Source organism: Somniosus microcephalus, chromosome 12, assembly GCF_052327205.1.
Source record: "Somniosus microcephalus isolate GS21.2 chromosome 12, FLI_Smic_1.0, whole genome shotgun sequence".
NCBI lineage: Eukaryota > Metazoa > Chordata > Chondrichthyes > Squaliformes > Somniosidae > Somniosus > Somniosus microcephalus.
Genome location: NC_140998.1, coordinates 209,577,786 through 209,586,927, shown reverse-complemented (window position 1 = coordinate 209,586,927; position 9,142 = coordinate 209,577,786). Strand labels below are relative to the sequence as shown.

Below are 9,142 nucleotides of genomic sequence, written 5' to 3'. Positions count from 1 at the left end.
CGGGACGTCCTGAGGTGGTGAAAGGCGCTGTAGAAATGTGAGTCATAGAAACATAGAAGATAGGAGCAGGAGTCGACCATTCGACCCCTCGAGCCTGCTCCGCCATTCAATGAGATCATGGCTGATCATCCAAACTCAGTACCCTGTCCCTGCTTTCTCCGCATATCCCTTGATCCCTTTAGCCTTAAGAAATATATCCAACTCCTTCTTGAATATATTTAATGAATTGGCCTCAACTGCCTTCTGTGGTAGAGAATTCCACAGGTTCACCACTCTCTGGGTGAAGAAATTCCTCCTCATCTCAGTCCTAAATGGCTTACCCCTTATCTTTAGACTGTGACCCCTGGTTCTGGACTCCCCCGCCATCGGGAACATCCTTCCTGCATCTAGTCTGTCTAGTCTTGTTAGAATTTTATAAGTTTCAATGAGTTCCCCTCTCATTCTTCTAAACTCCAGCGAGTACAAGCCCAATCGACCCAATCTCTCCTCATACGTCATTCCTGCCATCCCAGGTATCAGTCTGGTGAATCTTCGCTGCACTCCCTCCATGGCAAGAACATCCTTCCTCAGATAAGGCGACCAAAACTGTACACAATACTCAAGATGTGGTCTCACCAAGGCCCTGTACAACTGCAGCAAAACATCCTTGTTCCTGTACTCGAACCCTCTCGCTACGAAGACCAACATACCATTTGCCTCCTCATTTCAGTCCTAAATGGCTTACCCCTTATCCTTAGACTGTGACCCCATGGTTCTGGACTCCCCGACCATCGGGAACATCCTTCCTGCATCTAGTCTGTCGAATCCTGTTTCTTTCCAAACAGGCACCGACTCTGCTAACTGGGTTGCTGATGCCGTGGCAATCCTCAGATTTACCCCGGGTTCCAAGTGACAGCGCTGGAGTTGCGTGAGTGCAAGGTGCCATCTGCAGTATAACTGCAGCCCAACTGACATCTCCAGGCTGTGAGAAGCAATACACCTGACACGTGCGAGTGGAGTCCAATAGTTTTTATTGCCCACCTGGGGTTTGGATGTAACACTGAACACAGAGGATACACCGAAAACACAGATCGAATATTTCAATTCCATGCTCTTCACAACTCAAAGAGACTGGGAGCGATTCTCAGTACAAACGTCACAACAGTAATACACTAAAGGATTGAACTGGTTATTAATCTATAAACGTATAAAATCTGACACTGGCTGACATCAGATTTCTTATTAACAACAGAAAACGCTGGAAAAACTCAGCAGGCCAGGCAACATCCGTGGAGAGAAAATAGAGTCAACGTTTCAGGTCAAACCCTTTGTCAAGGCTGGAAAGGCACAGGAAATGAAATAAATAGATGTCCAAAGATGTGCGGGTTAGGTTGATTGGCCATGATAAAGAATTGGCCCTTAGTGTTAGGGGGGATTAAATACGTGGGGTTACAGGGTTACGGGGATAGGGCTTGGGTGGGATGGCTGTCGGTGTAGGGACCGGATGCTAGGGTTTGGATGATCAGCCATGATCTCGTTGAATGGCGGAGCAGGCTCGAAGGGCCGAATGGCCTACTCCTGCTCCTATCGTCTATGTTTCTATGTATGAAAGGCAGGGCTGGGAGAGAACAAAAGAGAAGTGAAGAGACATTAAGAGGTATTCAAAACGAGACGAGATGGTGATAGGACTAGTGGAGACAAAAGACGGCTCTAGATTAGGTGTGAAATGCGCTGGCAGAATGGGAGACAGCTGCCATGTGGGAGAGAAACAAGGCGGGGGTGGAAAAGGGCCAAAACAAAGGTGTGGATAAAAAATAAGTAAAAATGTAATAGGGGCCGGGGTTTCTTATTTCTTATTTCAGATTTCTTATCCAAAGGCAGGGCTCCATTTTCGACACGATTCACTGAAGTTCCTCAATCGTATAACATCTCCTTCACTGCTCTGGACACCTGATTGTATAAGGTCCTGCAATTTAATAAATAACATCAATACTGTCACTTTTCGTGATAAAGCTAGCTATTCACAGTGGCAGAAGGTGGGTAGTGGTGTTCCACAAGGATCAGAACTGTGCACAGAATTCTAAATGGTGAGTTGGTGAATCAAGCTAGTGAGATGTTCCCAGTTTAGTTGAAGGATATACTGGCCTTGGAGGGAGAGCAGCGTAGGTTTACCAGAATGATAGCCGGACTCCAAGGGTTAAATTACGAGGAGAGATTACACAAACTAGGGTTGTATTCCCTGGAATATAGAAGGTTAAGGGGCGATCTGATCGAAGTTTTCAGGATATTAAGGGGAACTGATGGGGTCGATAGAGAGAAACTATTTCCGCTGGTTGGGGATTCTAGGACTAGGGGGCAGAGTCTAAAAATTAGAGCCAGACCTTTCAGGAGTGAAGTTCAGAAACACTTCTACACACAAAGGGTGGGAGAAGTTTGGAACTCTCTACCGCAAATGGCAATTGATGCTGGGCCAATTGTTAATTTTAAATCTGAGATTGATAGATTTCTGTTAACCATTTTTATTAAGGGATATGGGGCAAAGGCGGGTGGATGGAGTTAGGTCACAGATCAGCCATGATCTCATTGAATGGTGGAACAGGCTCGAGGGGCTGAATGGGCCTCCTCCTGTTCCTGTGTAACAGGCTCGAGGGGCTGAATGGGCCTCCTCCTGTTCCTGTGTAACAGGCTCGAGGGGCTGAATGGGCATCCTCCTGTTCCTACGTAACAGGCTCGAGGGGCTGAATGGGCCTCCTCCTGTTCCAGTGTAACAGGCTCGAGGGGCTGAATGGGCCTCCTCCTATTGTTGTGTAACAGGCTCGAGGGGCTGAATGGGCCTCCTCCTGTTCCTGTGTAACAGGCTCGAGGGGGCTGAATGGGCCTCCTCCTATTCTTGTGTAAAAGGCTCGAGGGGCTGAATGGGCCTCCTCCTGTTCCTGTGTAACAGGTTCAAGGGGCTGAATGGGCCTCCTCCTGTTCCTGGGTAACAGGCTTGGGTGGCTGAATGGGCCTCCTCCTGCTCCTGTGTAACAGGCTCGAGGGGCTGAATGGGCCTCCTTCTGTTCCTGTGTAACAGGCTCGAGGGGCTGAATGGGCCACCTCCTGTTCCTGTGTAACAAGCTCAAGGGGCTGAATGGGCCTGTTCCTGTGTAAGAGGCTCGAGGGGCTGAATGGGCCTCCTCCTGTTACTGTGTAACAGGCTCGAGGGGCTGAATGGGCCTCCTCCTGTTCCGGTGTAACAGGCTCGAGGGGCTGAACGGGCCTCCTCCTGTTCCTGTGTAACAGGCTCGAGGGATTGAATGGGCCTCCTCCTGTTCCTGTGTAACAGGCTCGAGGGACTGAATGGGCCTCCTCCTGTTCTTGTGTAACAGGCTCGAGGGGCTGACTGGGCCTCCTCCTGTTCCTGTGTAACAGGCTCAAGGGGCTGAATGGGCCTCCTCCTGTTCCTGTGTAACAGGCTCGAGGGGCTGAATGGCCTCCTCCTGTTCCTGTGTAACAGGCTCGAGGGGCTGAATGGGCCTCCTCCTGTTCCTGTGTAACAGGCTCGAGGGGCTGAATGGGCCTCTTCCTATTCCTGTGTAACAGGCTCGAGGGGGTGAATGGGCCTCCTCCTGTTCCTCTGTAACAGGCTCGAGGGGCTGAATGGGCCTCTTCCTGTTCCTGTGTAACAGGCTCGAGGGGCTGAATGGGCCTCCCCCTGTTTCTGTGTAACAGGCTCGAGGGGCTGAATGGGCTTCCTCCTATCCCTGTGGTAACAGGCTCGAGGGTCTGAATGGGCCTCCTCCTGTTCCTGTGTAACAGGCTCAAGGGGCTGAATGGGCCTCCTCCTGTTCCTGTGTAACAGGCTCGAGGGGCTGAACGGGCCTCCTCCTGTTCCTGTGTAACAGGCTCGAGGGGCTGAACGAGTCTCCTCCTGTTCCCCTGTAACAGGCTCGAGGGCTGAATAGGCCTCCTCCTGTTCCTGTGTTCCTACGTTTAGTGACCGATGGAACCGGAACTGATTCTGCCCAGTCACACAGCGCACAGAGAGGGCGAAGCCCTTTGACGGAAGCAGCTAAAAATCACACGTACTGAACGTCCCTTTGAAAATTGGGGTTTTTCAGGAAGGCCATGATGAATTGCTTGATCTGTCTGATCAGGTCCGTGGCTCCGGCTCGCAGGACATCCATGTTGAATTCAGCGGGAGGATTCGGCCTCTGGCGATAGGCCGACGCTTGTGCTACAACAAGAAAGGAGGTTTAGTACAAACACCAACGTCCACATCCTTTCAATCCAACGGCCGGATGGGTCTCATCGCAACAATCTGAACTAACTTCTGCAGCTCAAGCATCCTCTCTCACTCCATCCCCTCTCTCAACTGCAGTGTTGAATAAGTATTATCGTGGCACCAACTCTACCCAAATATACACAGCAGTAATAGCAAAGCCAACCTTCATACTGCCCCTTCTAATTACTTCAATCACTCCTCTTTTCTTACATGCATTGTGTCTACTGTGGCTCAGTGAGTAGCACTCTCTCTCGCTCTCCTCTGAGTCAGGAGCTCATGGGTTTGAGTCCCACTCCAGAGACTTGAGCCCCGTAATCCAGGCCGACAATCCAGTGTAGTACTGAGGGAGCGCCGCACTGTCGGAGGGGCAGTAAGGAGGGAGCACCGCAGTGTCGGAGGGGCAGTACTGAGGGAGCACCGCACTGTCGGAGGGGCAGTACTGAGGGAGCGCCGCACTGTCGGAGGGGCAGTACTGAGGGAGTGCTGCACTGTCGGAGGGGCAGTACTGAGGGAGCGCCGCACTGTCGGAGGGGCAGTACTGAGGGAGCGCCGCACTGTCGGTGGGGCAGTACTGAGGGAGCGCCGCACTGCCGGAGGGGCAGTACTGAGGGAGCGCCGCACTGTCGGTGGGGCAGTACTGAGGGAGCGCCGCACTGTCGGAGGGGCAGTACTGAGGGAGCGCCACACTGTCGGAGGGTCATTACTGAGGGAGCACTGCACTGTCAGAGGGGCAGTACTGAAGGAGCGCCGCACTGTCGGAGGGCCAATACTGAGGGAGCGCCGCATTGTCGGAGGGGTAGTACTGAGTGAGTGCCGCACTGTCAAAGGGGCAGTACTGAGGGTGCGCCGCACTGTCGGAGGGGCAGTGCTGAGGGAGCGCCGCACTGTCGGAGGGGCAGTACTGAGGGAGCGCCGCATTGTCGGAGGGGTAGTACTGAGTGAGTGCCGCACTGTCAAAGGGGCAGTACTGAGGGAATGCCGCACTGTCGGAGGGACAGTACTGAGGGAGCGCCGCACTGTCGGAAGGGCAGTGCTGAGGGAGTGCCGCACTGTCGGAGGGGCAATACTGAGGGAGCACCGCACTGTCGGAGGGGCAGTACTGAGGGAGCGCCGCACTGTTGGAGGGGCAATACTGAGGGAGCGCCGCACTGTCGGAGGTGCCGTCTATTGGATGAGATGTTAAACCGAGGCCCCGTCTGCCTTCTTAGGTGGATGTAAAAGATCCCACGACCACTATTGGAAGAAGAGCAGGGGGGGAGTTCTCCCCGGTGTCCTGGGGCCAATATTTATCCCTCAACCAACATCACTAAAACAGATGATCTGGTCATTATCACATTGCTGTTTGTGGGAGCTTGCTGTGCCTAAATTGGCTGCCGCGTTTCCCACATTACAACAGTGACCACACTTCAGAAAGTGCTTCATTGGCTGTGAAGCGCTTTGGGACGTCCTGAGGTGGTGAAAGGCGCTGGAGAAATGCAGGATCTTCCTGTTAATTCTTTGGAAAGCCTTACAACCTCCCATCTTGCCAGCTCCCGCCTTGCTCTCAAAAGCCGGCTCAAAAGCCCATCTCTGAGCTGATGCCTGCGCCCTCTCTCAGCCCTCTCTGCATCCATTTTCTCCCTCTCGCTCAGTGTCCACTGCTTTCCCCTCCTCAGTGTCGAACACATTAGAGGCGTCTTCCTGTAGCTGGGGCAATCGACTGTCAAATCTCTGCCCGTCTGTTCCAGACACTTACCCACAACCATAGCCAGGAAGAGGCTAAGGATAGCCAGCATCACCACGGAGGACCGCATTTTCGTGAAGGACTTGTGCTTTCAACTGAAGACAGGAGACAATACAGAAAGGAGTGAGCTTCTCCCACAGTTCCTCGCATGTTCAATTCGATCCGACTCCCTCTCCCACCTCCCCTAAAGCCTCCCCTGGTTCAGCTTGGCTCAGCGGGCAGCACGCTGAGTCAGGAGATCGTGGGATCGAGTCTCACTCTAGACACTTGTGCACACGACCTGGGCTGACCCTCCCAGTGCAGTACTGAGGGAGCGCCGCACTGTCGGAGGGGCAGTACTGAGGGAGCGCCGCACTGTCGGAGGGGTAGTACTGAGAGAATGCCGCACTGTCGGAGGTAGGGAGGGTTGTAGGGACTGGAGGCGGTTACAGAGATAGGGAGGGTTGTAGGGGCTGAAGGAGGTTACAGAGATAGGGAGGGTTGTAGGGGCTGGAGGAGGTTACAGAGATAGGGAGGGTTGTAGGGGCTGGAGGAGGTTACAGAGATAGGGAGGGTTGTAGGGGTAGCAGGAGGTTACAGAGATAGGGAGAGTTTTATTGGCTGGAGGAGTTTACAGAGATAGGGAGGGGTGTAGGGGCTGGAGGAGGTTACAGAGATAGGGAGGGGTATCGGGCTGGAGGAGGTTACAGAGAAAGGGAGAGGTGTAGGGGCTGGAGGAGTTTACAGAGATAGGGAGGGGTGTAGGGGCTGGAGGAGGTTACAGAGATGGGGAGGGTTGTAGGGGCTGGAGGAGGTTACAGAAATAGGGAGGGTTGTAGGGGCTAGAGGAGGTTACAGAAATAGGGAGGGCTGTAGGGGCTGGAGGAGTTTACAGAAACAGGGAGGGGTGTAGGGGCTGGAGGAGGTTACAGAGATAGGGAGGGGTGTAGGGGCTGGAGGAGGTTACAGAGATAGGGAGGGGTGTAGGGGCTGGAGGAGGTTACAGATAGGGAGGATTGTAGGGGCTGGAGGAGGTTACAAAGATAGGGAGGGGTATCGGGCTGGAGGAGGTTACAGAGAAAGGGAGAGGTGTAGGGGCTGGAGGAGTTTACAGAGATAGGGAGGGGTGTAGGGGCTGGAGGAGGTTACAGATAGGGAGGATTGTAGGGGCTGGAGGAGGTTACAGAGATAGGGAGGGGTATCGGGCTGGAGGAGGTTACAGAGAAAGGGAGAGGTGTAGGGGCTGGAGGAGTTTACAGAGATAGGGAGGGGTGTAGGGGCTGGAGGAGGTTACAGAGATGGGGAGGGTTGTAGGGGCTGGAGGAGGTTACAGAAATAGGGAGGGTTGTAGGGGCTAGAGGAGGTTACAGAAATAGGGAGGGCTGTAGGGGCTGGAGGAGTTTACAGAAACAGGGAGGGGTGTAGGGGCTGGAGGAGGTTACAGAGATAGGGAGGGGTGTAGGGGCTGGAGGAGGTTACAGAGATAGGGAGGGGTGTAGGGGCTGGAGGAGGTTACAGATAGGGAGGATTGTAGGGGCTGGAGGAGGTTACAAAGATAGGGAGGGGTGTGAGGGCTGGAGGAGGTTACAGAGCTAGGGAGGGTTGTAGGGGCTGGAGGAGGTTACAGAGATAGGGAGGCTTGTAGGGGCTGGAGGAGGTTACAGAGATCGGGAGGGGTGTAAGGGCTGGAGGAGTTTACAGAGATAGGGAGGGTTGTAGGGGCTGGAGGAGGTTACAGAGATAGGGAGGCTTGTAGGGGCTGGAGGAGGTTACAGAGATTGGGAGGCTTCAGAGATAGGGAGGGTTGTAGGGGCTGGAGGAGGTTACAGAGATAGGGAGGCTTGTAGGGGCTGGAGGAGGTTACAGAGATAGGGAGGGTTGTAGGGGCTGGAGGAGGTTACAGAGATAGGGAGGGTTGTAGGGGGCTGGAGGAGGTTACAGAGATAGGAGGGATTGTAGGGACTGGAGGAGGTTACAGAGATAGGGAGGGTTGTCGGGGCTGGAGGAGGTTACAGAGATAGGGAGGGTTGTAGGGGCTGGAGGAGGTTACAGAGATAGGGAGTTGGGGTGTGGGTGAGTAGACCATGGAGGGATTTGAAAACAAGGATGAGACTTTTAAAATCGAGGCGTTGCCGTACTGGGACCAATGTAGGTCAGCGAGCGACAGCGAGTGATGGGCGAACGGGAATCGATGCGAGTTTGGACACGGGGGCAGCAGGAGTTTTTGATGACCTCAAGTTTACGGAGGTTCGGAAGGTGGGAGCACATCTTTAAGGAGCGAGTCTTTTGAATAAAGATACAAATAAATGACACGTATAATATAACAAGTTAAACCATCTGCAGTCCCTTAACCCCGCACCGAAAATGCTTACCAGAACAGAGGTGTGCACTTGCAAGGATGCTGTCTTGACTGAATCTCTGGGAAGAAACTCTCCCTTTTTATTCGAGTTTTCATTGTCACAAGAATCACAGCCCCGGTTGCTTATTGCTCCTTTAATTGGGGGCAATTACACTGCAGGCAGAGTCTGGTGAAACGCCTTGTGGGTTTTTTCGTGCTACACAACGTCTGCATTGCACAAGGGAGGACCGTCGGGTTTCCTTGCCTGGCGACGGGTGCCTCTGTTCCATCTTGCCATGGGGTGAAGCAACTCCCGGGCTTGGGCTGCACCGAGATTGGAAACTGCTGGGCGGGTCGTGGGCGGGGGGGGGCGGTGAACACTTGGGAAATCAGGAGGTAGCCATGAGATGCTGAGCACAGCAGGATACGATACGGTCGCCTGTCACTTTAATTCTCCGCTCCACTCCCGCTCTGACCTCTCCGTCCTTGGCCTCTTACACTGTTCCAATGAAGCTCAGTGTAAGCTCGAGGAACGGCACCTCATCTTTCGATTAGGCACTTTACAGTCTTCTGGACTCAACGTAGAGTTCAACAATTTCAGATCATATCCTGGCCCCTATCCATTTATTTTAATTATTTATTTTCCCTCTCCTACATGGGAGCTGTCCTCCATTCTGCCATTGCTTTTACACTTCACCTCGAGCCATTTTTTTGCTTCTTGACTTGTCCCATTACCATTTCCTGTTGCCTCGCACCATCTCTTAATGTCTCTTAATCTCTCCTGCCGTCCTTCCTTGTGCACCAGTCGCTGAAGGTAAGCATGCAGGTGCAGCAGGCGGTTAAGAAGGCAAATGGTATG

The 9,142-nt window shown here is 53.2% G+C and overlaps 1 long non-coding RNA gene across 1 annotated transcript; it reads right to left on the bottom strand.

Annotated features, from left to right (window-relative positions):
* Positions 1-993: 993 nt before the first annotated feature.
* On the bottom strand, positions 994-8,374 carry LOC147109991 (uncharacterized). The gene is made up of 4 exons (XR_015080446.1): positions 8,318-8,374; positions 5,979-6,061; positions 4,048-4,195; positions 994-1,945 (listed from the first exon to the last, which is right to left on the bottom strand). It is a non-coding gene; the product is annotated as an uncharacterized LOC147109991 (long non-coding RNA).
* Between the last annotated feature and the right edge of the window lie 768 nt (positions 8,375-9,142).